The 15,569-nt window shown below is 46.1% G+C and overlaps 1 protein-coding gene across 4 annotated transcripts in view; it reads left to right on the top strand.

The window, feature by feature from the left end:
• Positions 1–1,425: 1,425 nt before the first annotated feature.
• LOC119183341 (uncharacterized) overlaps positions 1,426–15,569 on the top strand; it is a 210,205-nt gene continuing 196,061 nt past the window's right edge. For 3 of the 4 annotated variants that reach the window (XM_075869312.1, XM_075869311.1, XM_075869313.1), the window contains exon 1: positions 1,454–2,175. The gene's annotated coding sequence lies outside the window, so the exon portion shown is untranslated. Of the gene's footprint in view, positions 2,176–15,569 lie in introns of all 4 variants that reach the window. The other variant, XR_012884941.1, reaches the window with a different exon arrangement.

The raw sequence follows: 15,569 nt of genomic DNA, 5'->3' as shown, positions 1-15,569 counted from the left end.
GGAAAAGTTGAATTTATTGGGTTTCTGTAACAGCAATTCGGTGCTTGCTTGTTTAATTTAGCGTCACCAGCTGGCCCCGCTTCTCCGGCCTTCCACGATTACTGCTAAGGCAGCTCGGTATAGTTCAGCATAGAAGTGTGCGATAGCACTTAAAGCTTCTCTAATGTCGTCTTCACAAGTTAGTGTGACGACGCGAAACGGTTTGAGAGATGTCAGCAGGCACCTTCTTCCGCAGTGAACTAAATAAAATAGTGAAGTTCACAGCTAATGCTTTCTTGGCATTCGCGGTGCCGCGGAGCTATGCTTTACCACTTGTAGAACGTCACTGTCATGTGGCGTGACGTTAATGAAACTTTCGTTACGCTGCGCGCACAGTGACGTCAATGTCACAGGCGCCAGCGATTGGTCTCGATCACAATATTAGCATTTAGGCACACTTTAGAAGCGAATTAAAATATATATGCTTCTAAATGTTTGTGTGTCCGACACCTCATGTCGAGTGTCTAGCATACAGAGGAAGCCTGCAAAGGGCTTCTTATAGCCTCAAAAATTCGTGACAGCACGCGCGTTGGTTCGTTCAACTGTGTCGTCGAATGTTCAGTATTCGCGTGCCCTTTCAGCATTGTTCTACTGATCTCAAAGGCACTTGCTCACTGTAATGTCCGAAAATAGACTATAGGAAGCCAGAACAGGATAATTCATGCAAACTAACAAGAATGCCAAATATGGGACCAACAACAACAACAAAAAAAAAACCTGTAACGTTGCACTTCTAATCTCATGGCAGTGCCTTTAGAGTAATTTTTAGTCTTCTTCCAGCATAATCAGCGCTCCTTCACAGACTTCAGTGCCTCTGTCCATCATCTCGGCCAACGAACAGCCGCCGCTGGTCTCTGAGGCCAGCCCAGTTCGCACATTGCTTAAAACACACGGGTAACCATCGATGGGCTGATAAAGTCGGACAGTAGTAATGCTCTGATACCCTTTAAATAATTAGACCCCCTAAAAATATCCGTGGCGCTTGTGCTCAAAATACAAATTGTGCGGCAATATTTAGAGTTTACAGACTTTAGCGCCACCTATTAGCACAAAACTAAACAATTTTTCTGTCTGTGTTCATCATCTATTGTTTTAGAAATGTGTACTCTCAGAGCGCAGGGATGCACGCACACCAGTTCTTGGGAGTAATTGGGACTAATTTATTGGACAGTCGAGCAACGTGTTGGGGGCGACTGACGTCAGAGTCAAACCGGGTGATCTGCCCAGAGGAGCGGAGCAGGGGGAGCAGGCTAGAATGACCTCAGGCGCGATAACAAAAGAAACAGCTCGCGGCGAAAGAGGCTGATCCTGCGCTCCTCTCTCCATCGTCTCGGCGCGGCGGGCGTCGCAGAGGAAGAAAAAGTAAACGCGGACATCAAATTGCGCCGGAGAGAGTATCGCGGGCGCCACCGGCGTCGGCGCACATTGCGCGCTCGTTGCGTCGTGCACTGCGGGCTACGCTCGCCAGGCTTCGGATGCTGCTCGCCGGGCTGCGCGGGCGGCCAGCGTTCTTCGAGCCCGAAGTCTTCGTATTCCCCAATCGCTGTTTCTGCCGCGATGGTGCGGCGGCTTCTGCCGAGGTGCCCTGCGATGGATCTTTTCTTTTCTACTGCTGCGATCAATTGTGCCCCTCCAATCGTACCGGTGATCCCGCCAGGATGTGATGATCACTGTGTGTTTTTCGTGATCATCACCGCGGCTCGCTAATCCCCTCCTTCTGCCTCGAATCTTGATCGACGCCTACGCGGGTCGGGTTGGGAGGTGATTCGTGAAAAGTGCTTACGTTTGAGTGAGTCTACGCGCCCACCTGTTCGTGTTTTGTGCGGTCTGGGTGTTCGAGTGAGTGTTTGTGTGTAAATGAGTCGAGGGAAGTGCTCCTGAATTTCTTGAGGAATTCGGGCCTTCAAGGAGCGGCCAAGCCATCGGTTCCCTCGGCAGGCGTTCGACGAAATCGACGTCGCGTGGTTCTGTTTGTTGACGCTCTCCGTAGCCGGCGTACCACGTGCATCGTGATACCTTTTTGGATGAATATTTTGTACCGGAACCGCCGACATATCTGAGTTCACCGGTTTGGAAGCAGGAAAGCGCTCACCGCAGGTACTTACCGGTGCTGAGGAAAAGCCGGCGTTACAGAAGGTGAGTGCAATGTACACTCGCTTTTTAGATGCAGAATAAAAAAAAATATTATAAAGCCCTTAGGTATAGAAGGCGGGGGAAGGGGGTGGTGATCCTTTAATAAGTTTAGTGCCAGAATGTTCCAGGTGGGTGCACTCTTGGATTTTTGTATTAAAAATGCTGCATTATAACAACTCAACCTATATAAGGCGCCATCGCTTGACTTGGTGGCACTTGACCGAGGCGAACGAGCTTCCCTTCCTGATGCGCAACAGCAGATAGCGTACATTTATACGAGTGCCGTCTACTACGCTTTTTACTTCATGTGAAAGGTAGTGCTTACGCACTGTCAGCCTTATCTCAGCGATCATGCGTTTAGACAACCAGTGTGATGCTGATCCTCGTACCGCTTAAATCGAAAACTGCCGCATCCAGGGGTTGACGTTCGCGAGATATTGTTAAATATTTCTCCATGGGTGCACTCGCTTTGTCGTCAGGGCGTTAGTGGGTTGTACTAGAGGGCTTGTCGTTCAATAACCAAAACATTATCACACTGCTGAAGCAGGTTACGTTAGATTAACGGTCTCCTCATGACGAACCAAATACCTTTAGAAATAGTCGTATGATTGCTCCCACCACAATGGGCCGCAAGAGCACAGAATCGCAGCGGGGCCCTAGTGCTTAAAAAGAGCTTGAGCGACTGCTAATATTGATTCGTTCAGTAATACGTGCACTGCGCTAGTTTGGATACTGCCCGACTGCTGTGCTAGTGATCTCAGACACTCGTCTCCACTTAGCAGACTTTCAAACTTCACTGCTTATTTGTATTTTCCCGCTAACCCGAAGGACACGGAATCGAATCCCGGCTGCGGCAGCTGTACTTTCGATTAAAGCGGAAATGTTTGAGGCCCGTGTGCTCAGATTTAGGTGCACGTTAAAGAACCCCGGGTGGTCGAAATTTCCGGAGCCCGCTACTACGGCGTCTCCTATAATCATATCACGGGTTTTTAACGTTAAACCACGCATATTATATAGTTGTATTTTCATTGCTTGGTCGTGCTCCACTTCTAGGCGTTATGATTGCACGTACATACGATAAGTGATCCACACAATCGTGAGTGCCTGTGTAGTTAAGTATACAGATGTTAATAATCATGCTTTCATTGAATGCAGTATCGAGGATGATGTTCAAGGTAGCCGGTGGTACATCTGCACCTTTCCCTAGTTGTAAATAAGGCCGCATGTGTTATAGCGTTGACTTGAACGATCGTTTGGTTTCGTGCTCACTTTACTGGTCTGACGTTTCAGGTTGTACGAAGTTGTACGAGTTGTGCCATCGACTGCCGCGGCTTTGTTGTTTCGTTCATTTGCCCAGAAGAAGAACAAGAAAGGGAAGTTTTGTTTCGGAGCAGCATGACCGTTAATTACCCTGAATCAAGATTCTTTAACCCACTTTCATGTTCAGTGAATCAGCGTCAAGAAGGGAGGATTTCTATAATTTCTGTATCACGTACAAGCAAGTCGTTCCCACGCACGTAGGACAGGCGAATGTGTGTTTCGCTTTCCCATGTACACGTTTTCTTTAGTATAGTGCTTTCCAGGCCTCGTAGATTTCTAGCAGGTGTTCCCTGCAACAGCACGTAAGGCACATTTAGCATAAAATTTGCAAAGCGGGCCACCAATCCTCGCGTCTAGCAAGTTAAATATTTATACATTCGACATGCCTATTTGAGCACAGCAGGACACAGTGGGATGCGCGTCGCATGTAAAATGTCGCCCTTTGGACAAGAGAACATCCTGTCAACACTTGCACGAAAACAGATTAAACCTTAATATGTACTGATGGGGTAGTTGGTGTGTCATGATTTCCGAAGCAGCAGCTCACAAAAGGGTATACTCATACACACATATAATAAGGTCAAAAAGTGTGTTGTAGCGCTGGGACGCAAACAGCTAATTGCTTGCGTCATTCTCATGTGCGCGTGTAGATGTGCGCGCTGCTTCTTCGAAAATTAAAGCTTTCGCGAAGACGAGTGATATTCAAGTGTGCACACGCCTGTGTTAAGGTCGTTGGCGCTATGTATACAGTTCTGGTTTCTGCCACACCGAGCACGCATCGGTCATGAGTTGCTGTGCACGCAGCTGCTACCGGAGACAAGGCATGCATGCCTGGCTGAGCAGGCTTCAAAGTCGGCGATAGTAATTAGGAACGATATCGCGTTTTCTAGTTTTTTGAAGGCGATGGTCTTTATGGAACACTTGAACGTAGAAATCTTGTTCTGTCTTGCTGTTCGCCTGTCGGTCACACGATTTAGCCACGCGGTGAAAGTTTAAGCCCTTCCTCAACGGCCAGACATCTTGATCTGGTGGCTGCGTTGATTATTGGGAACATTGTCGATCAAAAAGCAAATATTACGCATACCCGAGGCACAAAATCAATACGTAGTTACTAGGTGGTGTGTTACTTTACTATAGGGAATGCGTAGATACGTAGTTATAAAGACGTTATGGTAGAACTACGTATCGCTGCGCTAAAAAGGCGACGCTGTGCATGAAAAAGCAGGGATGTGTTATGATTCGCTAAAATTGCGACGCTATGCCCCGAAAAAGCACTCTCTTCATGATATGGTACAATGCCACCTGTCAATGGACCTCTGTTCTGCAGAAGCTGCTGTTTCCCGACATTACTGCCAGGTGACGTTCATGCGTCACGCAGCGCCTACAGACAGAAGAACGTCGTCTCTCAACGACATTTGCAGCGTAGCACGTAGATATACAGCCAATGCATTATTTTTTGTGTGTTTATAAAAAGTGAATAACGATTTTGAGTGTGCTTAGAAAAAAATGTTTAAGAATTCTGAGTGATTGGTACTGAACTATGGGAGAGCATCAAGCCGTCCCTAAGGTAAATGAATAGCCCCGCAAGGCTATACCAGAGAGGCTCCTATACCTCTGAGACAACGACACGAGTGTAATACAGCAACCAACCGCGGCACCCAGAAATGAGGCCTTAGAAGGTGCGCCACTCACATGCGCATTTTTATGTGCCGTTTTTCAATAATTGAGGCTCCTTTGACCGTAGGATTTGTCGGCAGTGAGCCGCCTCTGATACGGCACACCGATCTTTTATTGAGGTGACTTCTCAATTTATGTGGCCACTTTCTCTTTTTGTCGGGATATTAAGGTATGTTATGTCTTTTCTTTACATATAGGTGTTTGTCACTTTCAACGGGCGCATAGCTAAAGCAGGCTGGCAAAAAAAGTGCGTCGAGGAAAAAAAAAATTGGCAGCATATCCACGGATTGAATGAAGGAGAGTGGGGTGAAGCATTCGTCCGTTCATTCGTTCTTGCTTCCGTTCGTCCATGCGTCTGTCTGCGTGACCGTCCATGTGCCCATCCGCCCGTCCGTGCGTGTGTCTGTTCGTGCGTCCGTCCCTGCGTTCGTCCATGCATCCACCCCTGCGTCCGTTCATGCGTCCATCCATGCATCTGTCTGTGTGTCCGTTCGTCTATCTATTCAACACTCCAAGTACCACCATCTCCCATCTTTTCATCATATATTCCCCATATAGAAACACCGCCATCCAGCGGAAATTCCAAGGACTAAACGAGAGGTGGCACACGCACACTTTCTTACGGCTTGCGCTTCGTGTCTACTTCCCACCTTTAACCATCTCGAGTTCATGGTATATACTGTTTAAAAAAATTTATTTACAGCATGTACACAACACAAAGGCTTCATACCATTCCAGTAACAGGGCACATACACTTCGGCACATCTATATTTCACGACTAACATCACTACGTTACAGTGAAGACATTTGCTCTAATATACATGATTATGTTGGCATACATGTACACAAGAATTCAATGTGATATCACGATACAAGGGTATAACGACACAATAGATCCAGATGAAACACAATTTGTAACTAATGAAATCATATATAACAACTCAACGGGCGCTGCTTAGCACCAAGTCGGTCGAAAAATGAGTTGTATCCTTTCGTGTTCCACCTTGACGAAAGTGCACGACCAATGCCGCAGAAACTCTTTCTCCCGAGGAAGAAAATCTCCTTGGAGAGGAACGCGAGGATCTCTCGTCTCATTCTCCCCAGTATCGACCACAAGGCACGCCGGCGGCAATTGGCAGCTACGGCCTCACATCGGTTTCTCCAAAGGCTGAACAGCCCCGCAACTATTAAGAGAGCGGAGTAGCGGCTACGCGGAAATCGGCCGTTGGACACGAAAGTTCGCAGAAGTGGAAGTTTCAGAAGTGGAAGTGCGAACTACCTGTCATCGCTGCAACCGATCTCGTGTGGGGAGCGATCCCCAGCCCAACCTCCAGACAAAGTCTCTGAGATGCCCTGGCAACACTGCGACAGTTATTGGTTTCCAAGTGCGGTTCAATACAGATTGACGATGCTGGGGCACCAAGGGCCGTAGAAGGGCGGCCATTGTGTCCACTGTAATCATGGCACTGCGGCCCAACACTCGCTAAATTTTTCAAAAACCAAGAAGGTTACGCCCAGCGAGTATGACGTATCAACCTTTTCCTGTCAGATAGTGCTCAATGTACATGTCAATGGCTGCTAATGCGAAATGAGAGACAGGAGAATTCGGCTTTTACTTTCTTATGGTTTGCACTTCTTATTTACTTCCAACCTTTAACCACCTCGAGTTCATTCATTGTATATACTAGTTCATTGTATTCATGGCACTGTGGCGCAACGCTCACTAAACATTTCTAAAACTAAGGAGGCTACACCCAACGAGTATAACGTAGCAACCCTTCCTTGTCAGATAGTGCTCAATGTATATGCCAATGGCGGCTAATGGGGATCGCAGCGTGCACTTTAACTAAAAACCAAATGCTCCTGTTTCTCGATACCCATTAGCAGTCATTGCATGTACATTGAGCATTATTTTTTATTGTTCAACAACGCACAGAAAAAATCTCCCATCGGCACCACCTTGGAGGTCAAAATGATATACATGTTACATACTACAACGGTTACGAGGATTATGAGTGGGTTATAAAGAGCTTCGCATCTAAAATGGCAGCATATCCATGGAGTGAATGATGGAGAGTGGGGCGAAGCGTCCGTCTGTCCATTCCTTCTTGCTTCCGTCCGTCCATGCGTCCCTCTGTGTGACCATCCGTGCGTTCATCCGCCCATCCGCGCGTGCGTCTGTTCATGCGTCCACACGTCCTTCCGTGCTTCCGTCCCTGCGTTCGTCCACGCATCCGCGCCTGCATCCGTCCATGCGTTCATCCGTCCGAGCGGCCATCCGTGCGTCCATTCATGCTTCTGCCTGCGTGTCCGTTCGTCCATTCAGTCAACATTCCAAGTACCACCATCTCGCATCTTTTCATCATATATGGATGGATGGATGGATTGATATGGCTGTACTCTTTAGATCGGGTGGTGGCTAACGCCACCAAGCCGTAATACTTAGTGAACCGAAAACTAGATTTATTTTTTTCCTTTAAATAGTGAGGTTGGAGGCTCGTACTTTGCAGTGAAGGGTTTAATCTTCACTCGTGCTTTGACTTTAGCCACCAATCAGATAACCTCCCTGTAGTTAATTCTACCCGCTTAAAGTCTATTGTGCTCTCCCTGTCCCTAAACCACAGTGCTTTGAAAAACTCTGCGCCATCATCCTGAACTATAGGGTGAAGCCTTTTACAGAACATCATCAAGTGTTCGACAGTTTCCTCTTCCTCTCCACACGCACTGCATACCCTGTCTACCCCTTTGTATTTGGCCCGATATTTCTAGGTTCGCAATATTCCCGTCCTGGCCTCAAACAGTAGAGAACTGCCCCGAGTATTATCATAGATCCTTTCGTTGGCAATTTCCTGCTTAAAAGTTCGATAGATCTCTAGCGTTGATTTCTTAATCATGATACTTCTCCACATATCGGTCTCAGCTTCCTTCAACCAATAATTCTTTTTGGTTTGGCCCCCTGCTGTTTTCTAAGTATTTACCTCTCAATTTCTGGTTTGCTTCCTCCATTTTGTATCGACATTCTTCATGTAAAAGTACCTGAATACCTTCCTAGCCCAAGGCTCCTCCCCCATTTCTCTCAATCGCTTTTCGAATTTTATCTTGCCGCTAGCTTCCCTGTCCTCAAATGATGTTCATCCAATATCACTTTGTACTCCCATATTTGGTGTATTCCCGTGAGCTCTTAAGGCAAGCCTGCCTATTCCACGTTGCTCTATTTCTAATCTTGCTTGAACTTCTTATCTCGTGCGCAAGACGGCATTGCCGAACGTCACACCAGGAACAATGACCCCTTTCCATAATCCTCTCACAACATCATACCTATTGTAATTCCACTGTGCCCTGTTTTTCATCACCGCTGCGTTTCTGTTACCTTTAGTCGTCACGTATAGTTTGTTCCCTTAGGTACTCGGCTTCATTGCTTATCCACACGCCCAGATATTTCTATTTATCTGCTATCTCTAGTGTGACCTCCTGTATTCTAAGCTCACTACCTTCATTATCATTAAAAACCATGACTGCTGATTTTTCCCTGCAGAATCTGAAATCTAACCTCTCACCCTCCTTACCGCAGTTGTCCATCAATCTCTGCAAATCTTCCTTGTTGTCCGCCATTAGCACTTTATCATCTGCGTACATTAATGCTGGTAGTGCCTGTTAAATGAGTTTTCCTTGTTTGACGAAAGAGAGGTTGAAGCCCAGTCCATTTCCCACTAATTTGGCCTCTAATACTTGTAGGTACATCCTGAATAACAAGGGTGACAAAGGACACCCATGCCTAAGCCCCCGTTTTACGTCTGTAGGCTTGGATACCTGTTTTTCCCACTTTATAACTGCCTTGTTACCTTTACAATATCCTTTAAAATATTAGTGACTCCATCTTCCACACCTAGTGTGTGTCCAGTATTCCCCACAAGTCCTCTTGAACCTTGCTATCGTATGCTTCCTTGATATCCAAAAACGCTACAGGGGCCTGTGTTCCTTTTCTGGTATTTCGATGCACAGCGTCGGTGCGAACAGATTGTCTTTCTTCCAACTTCCAGTGTTTCCGAAACCCATTCTGCAGTTCCCCCAGCACCCCTCATACTCTATCCATGCCTGCAGTCTTTCCTTTATAGTCTGCATCGCCCGCCTGTAGACCACTGATATCACTGTTATCGGACGGTAGTTGTTTATGTCAGCTTTGTCCCCCGTTCCTTCATAGATCATGCTCATCCTGCTGAGTTTACATCCATCGGGGACTTCACCATCGATTATTGCTCTGCTCACTGCCTCTCTCAAAGTTTGTTTAGTATTCGGACCCAATGTCTTTATCAGCATAATTGGAATGCCATATGGGCCTGTTGATGTACTACTTCGAACCCTCTTTTCAGCCCTTTCCCATTCTCGTTGTGAAAATGGAGTCATTGCTACACTTGATGCGTCCTTGTCTATTGTGGTGCATAGCGCGCTTCTTTGTTGAAAATGTTCTGTCACTCTTGTTCTTATATATTCAATAGCTTCGTCCCTTTCTAGCCTAGTATCTTGAGCTTTAGTTATAAACTTCTGCTCTAGGCTTGCTTCGTTTCTTAGGGGGTTTATATGGTTTCAAATTTCGCAGCTGCCTTTCTAACTTTTTTATGTACTTCTGCCAGCCGCTGCGCTCTCTCTTTTCTAATCTTTTCATTGATGAGAAGGGATGCATCCCTTCTACAGCTTAGAAAGATTTACCATTTTCTTCCAACATCATCTGTCGGTTCACCCCGCTGCTTAGCATGTCTGTGTTGCCTAGAGGCTTCCTGACGTTTTGCTATGGCTCTCTTAACTTCATAATCTCACCAACTCTTGGGTTTGTGTCTTCTTTTCCGGGTTGACTTGTCACGTGCCCTGGCAAGCTCTAGCTCAAACAGTCTAATTAGATTCGTGTTTGTTCACACTGTTTTATTATCCTCAGTGATAACTTTCACTTTCTCAATTTGCTTAGTAGGTATTTCTATTTGCCCTTCTGAATAAACATTTTCCTGTAGTTGCTCAACTTGTCTCCTTCCCACTTTCACTGCTCTTCCAAAACTTAGCTTGATACGTTTGTGATCACTACCCAGACTTCTGGAGCCATCTTCATCTATGTGCATTACCCTGAGCTTATCATACATCCTATGCGACATCAGTGCGCAATCTATCGTCGACTGCAGCCTTCCTACCTCCCATGTTATTTGCCCTTCACACTTCTCGGTACTGTTTCAAATGATCAAATCATGTCTTTCACACATATCCATGATCATTTTGCCTGTTGGGTCAGTATACCCATCTATATATTCTATGTGCGCATTCATAACTACTAGTATAATTATCTCGCACTCACCTCTTAACTCCTCAATGCCCTTTGATATACACCCTGGCATTGCCTTATTTTCCTCTCTGGCCCTTGCTTCTATCCACAAGTACACCAAATCAAGGAGTGTCATTTGACCTGCCACTTTCCCTTATAGCCATAAAATTTCCTTGCACTCCTGCTTGACCCTTTGCGAGTCTGTACTTTTAAGAATGAATGCCCCAATACCACCCCCCTTTCTGCTGCCTTCTGTTTTATTGCAATACTCTCACTCGTAGTCGAGATTGTTAGGAGGTTGTTCTATGTCCCTATGATGTGTTTCTACAAAACCGTTTACCATCGGCCTCTCCTCCCTTAGCTGTTCTTCTGTCTCTACCCACTTCAGCCTGTTCCTGCTACACTGCATGTTAGTACACCCTATGTCTGAGTTGGCTCGGCGCTCGTGGCTACGTCTATTTCTGCCCCGTACTCTACCTATCTTAGATACTGGTGCCACTTAGAAATCGTATCTGTCCATACCACCTGTCAAAGAGTTTTCCTGGTTGTTTTCCTCGTTACTATCTATCCTGCACTCCGAATGGCCCGCGTGCCCCCCCCCCCCCCCCCATCCAAAGAAAAAAGCTACTGCGCGTCCTGCAAGTAGCCAACCTACGTCATGACCTAGCCGCCCATCGAAAGGAATTCTGTCTCGTTGAAAACCGCGCCAGCTATGCACCTCTCTGCTTATTTCCACCACCTCAAAGCCTTTCTCTCCAATCATCCGCCATATCTCTTTGCGTTGACAACCCCTCTTTTCCGGTTGCTGTGACGCACCAGTACCTCCGGTATCGTGTATATCACTACCTGTGCATAGGAGAAGTGGCGCGCATGTCATCGATCCTTTTCGCCAGTGTGGTCGCTAGTCCGGGCGTATCGCTAGTCCTGCCCCACAAGTTTGTCACGAGACTTCAGAAGTGCAAGGGGCTTTTTAATTAGCCAAGATGTAGCCGACTTTTGAAAAGCACATAAGTCGCGGCTGAACCACGAGGGAAGAAGACGCACGCGATCTTCTTTTCTTTTTCAGGATGACAGCCACTCTTGCTCCTAACCCGTTACAAGCACGTGGCAGTATGGACACTCTCGGCTGGATTTCGCCGCCGGTGTCGGCGTCGATGTCATGCACCGTATATGTATACGCATATATATATATGAAAACGCTAGCAAAAAATCCAGAAAAAAAAATGCCGGCGCGCGGTATTGAATGTCGGACCTCCGCGTCGTGAATGCGAAATATTAATCACTGAGCCACCGAGAGGTACCTCCTTCCACATTCAACTGGTTAGCTATTTAAACCTACCACTTACCGCTGTTGGCGGGCACTCGAAGGGGGGGGGGGGGACTATATGTTTTCAGCATTATAAGCAAGATGGCGCATCGAGCGCGCGGCGGCTCTCATCTCTCACGCCTACTTTTGCCCGCGGAGAGAAGGGGAGTGGAGTGGACGATCTCTCGTGCCCCTTACTTCCCGGTGGAGAGGGTAATATGTTTTGGCTGGTGTTGGGCTTGACTAGAATGATTCTGTTGCAGTTACGGGGCGCAAAAGGTCACTGCAATTATTGCACAGCCTCCGTGTGCGAAAAGAAGGCGATTTTCAGACATAGCGAAGTGACAACTGACACGCTTAATCGCGTCCATCTCTGTACCTGTGAGTACGTCTTGTGCGTCATTTTTGCGTGTGAAACGCAAGGCCCATTCCAATCTGCTCGTCATTCTGTGCGTGATTTTCCAATTTGTTGCTATCGCGTTCATTGATTCGTTTTAGCGGCAAAGCTGTCACATTTTTCTTCACAAAAACACTAATAGACAATTAACCGGAATGATAGCCAGGGAAGGCTAGATTTCCGTGCAGATTTAAAAATTAAACACACGTCAGTTGCATAGTTTTTACAGAACAGTATTCATTAACACCACCATAAAAAGAAACATTATGCTCTTCATGAGCAAAGTTTTTGAAGATGTACACTTACGTAGTCAATACAAGTTTGTTAAATATCCTGGTACGCGATAAAAAAGTATATACTGAACCGCTTAAAGTTCCCTGCGGTTTTAACCTCTAGGTGTAAAATATTGCATATTTTAGTTCCTCTGATCTAAATTAGTCCTTCCTTGTATAAATCAAAAAACTTGGTTACACTCAGGTTCTGTTGTATTGAAAAATACCTCACTATAACCTTGCTTATTAACAAATCGATGGACAGGCCCAACTAAATAACCTCTAATGCCAATTTAGCGCCCCTTTAGGCGATCATCTGCCCTCTTAAGAGAGCTGCTTACAAAAGGGAGAAAATTGATACCGTCACGTCGCTACTGCTTCATTCACTGTCTACTCCAGCCTTTCGTCAAATTAGGGAAGCGTGCAGAGCTTACAAAAATTGTTTATTCTATGACTGCAGGAAGGATAGAAGTGCACACAAACGAAAAATTTGCACAAAGTCTCTTGTAAAATAAACGTACGCTTTAAACTTAGGCTTCAAACCACGTACTGCTCTGCACCCGACGCGCTCAGACCCAGTTAAGGGGGCGGCGTTTTCAACAATGGTGCAACTTAAGTCTGCTACTCAGGTTACGGCTCCAACGAGAAACGGTTGCACTCTTTCAGGGGAGCTGGTTGCCAAATATTTTGGGTGTTGCCGGGCTGTTGACCGCATGTGTGCGTCTGCGGAGCCTCTCGGGACTTGGAGACGGGCCAGTTCTAAGGCTAAACGGACGCTGGCTGAAACTTCCTTTTTCGATCTCGCTTCTTTGCCAAGAAGCGTTCGCGGGTCTTTACTTGAGCGAGCAGTGCTGTGTCACAGGATGCTCACGGCATGTAATCCCGTTCTATTATACTGCACTCGTTCTTCCAAACCATTACGCTAACCGTTGTGGCCAAATTTTTAAAAGCAATTAGAGAAGGAAACAAGCCGTTTAAAAATAGCCTATCACACTCGGATGTTGTTTGTTTCTGGATTTTTGTTTGCAGGTTGCAATAGCCGCATTTACTTGCTAGCCAAATTGTAGAGGCCCATGTATTTGGGCTTGCCCCGCCGCGGTGGTATAGTGGCTAAGGTACTCGGCTGCTGACCCGCAGGTCGCGGGTTCAAATCCCGGCTGCGGCGGCTGCATTTCCGATGGAGGCGGAAATGTCGAGGCCGGTGTGCTCAGATTTGGGTGCACGTTAAAGAACCCCAGGTGGTCGAAATTTCCGGAGTCCTCTACTACGGCGTCTCTCATAATCATATGGTGGTTTTGGGACGTTAAACCCCACAAATCAATCAATCATGTATTTGGGCTTGGGTGCACCTTAGGGAACCCCATGTGGCCTAAATTATTTGAGCCCTCCATTACGCCGTTGCACATAGCTATATCATGAGTTTTGAAAGTAAAAACACAGCGAATTATTATTATTATTATTATTATTATTATTATTATTATTATTATTATTATTATTATTATTATAGCGCGTAAAGACCGTTTCACATGACACAAAAAGTAGCGATTTTCAGGCTGTGAATTCGCTCGCAGCAATACTAGGGCAGTTCACTCCCGCCGCAGCGGTCCACGGCGAGCTTCCAACATGTTGCAAGTTTTCTCTCTGATCGCAGTGGTGGGAACGATTTTTGGTCGAGACCCGTTGAAATAGGGCTTGTCCGGCCAAGCTGTCGAAATAGAGTCGACGTGTTTGATTTGGTAATGGCCGATGATGTGCATTTCAAAATGAATTTAGACTAGAAAGTGTTCTTAAATGACGAAACAAGTGGGCCCTTCGTTACCGTTCACGGAAACTTCATGATATCATAATGCACATATTATTATATTACATTCGTGTCTGTCACTAAGAGCGGTGGCAAGAACTCGCCGCTCCAGTCGCTGAGCGAAAATCGCGGACCGTTCGTGGTCCATGTGAAACAAAATCGCCATTAGCGACGGTTGCGAACAGAGCGATTGGAGTGAACGGAACGATTTTTTCGCTGCAATCGTGGCATGTGAAACAGCCTTTATGCCGCTTATTTGGCGACAAAAAAAAAAAAAACAGCTTCAGCCAGTGTATGTGTACTACGCTGCTGGAGCCCCTGGCGTACGACGTGCGTGCCGTTCATCTTTTCAAAATCAAAAATAAGTAATAGAAAATTTGAGTTTCTTCGCAGTAGGAAAAAGCGGGCCATATCATAGCAATGAGCTATAAACACATGCAGTTCAGAATTCTGGGCCCGAATGAGGCAGTCTCTGTTGAGCAATCGACACCGTGTCCGCCTGGGTGCTTTCTTTTGATAATCGTTGTAGTATTGATGGAGTTTGATGTAAGCGTTATGCCTTCCTTGAAGGTCGTTGTTCGTCATGACTTTCAGTAGGCGAAAATATGCCTCGTGTCCACTGTTAGTCAAAAAGTGGATTGCATTGCCTCGCACAGAACCTCCGTCTTTCGAGTTTTTGTTTCTTTGTTGTATTTTTTTCTTGTTTTTGCCGACGCAGCACCGTTATGATATTATTTGCTGCCATGGACCATGTTGTACCTAAATTGGATTGTTTCGATTCGGCGCATTCTAAGCAGTTACTTCAAGAAATGCTGTTATAGACGGCTGCTAATGAAGTAGGACGATTTTGCCATTGCGAATCGCAAATCGCTACGCAAGCACCACATCCGCGCTACTCCACGTGATGCATTATGAATCCCACGCAAAGCCGACCGTGCCGGTCAGTGTCGCAAACCTTGCACTATTTTTGTTTATTTTTTTGTGCGTGACGCTCAGCCAGCTAGCTTTCTGACCATTTATGTGAAGCCCTTTTTATTCAACAGTGCATTCGATATTCCGGAACTCTTGCTGTTCGTCTAGCTGTGCTTGTGTTGTCTATTTTGTCTATTCATGCCTTTTTTGTAGACATTGTTGTCGTGATCATGCAAGCCAATTAAAGTGCATGTAGGAAAGCCCTCACTTCAGACATTTCCATTCAGTTATGCACATAAAAAAATAATAAGGCGGCTAAATTTTCATACAGGGGATATCACCAGACAGACCCTGTAATATTACAAGTTTAACGGGGGGACACCGTTAGACAACGTGATCGAGTAATG

The sequence above is a fragment of the Rhipicephalus microplus genome, chromosome 7 (assembly GCF_043290135.1).
Source record: "Rhipicephalus microplus isolate Deutch F79 chromosome 7, USDA_Rmic, whole genome shotgun sequence".
Classification (NCBI taxonomy): Eukaryota; Metazoa; Arthropoda; class Arachnida; order Ixodida; family Ixodidae; genus Rhipicephalus; species Rhipicephalus microplus.
This window is presented reverse-complemented; position numbering and strand designations above follow the sequence as displayed.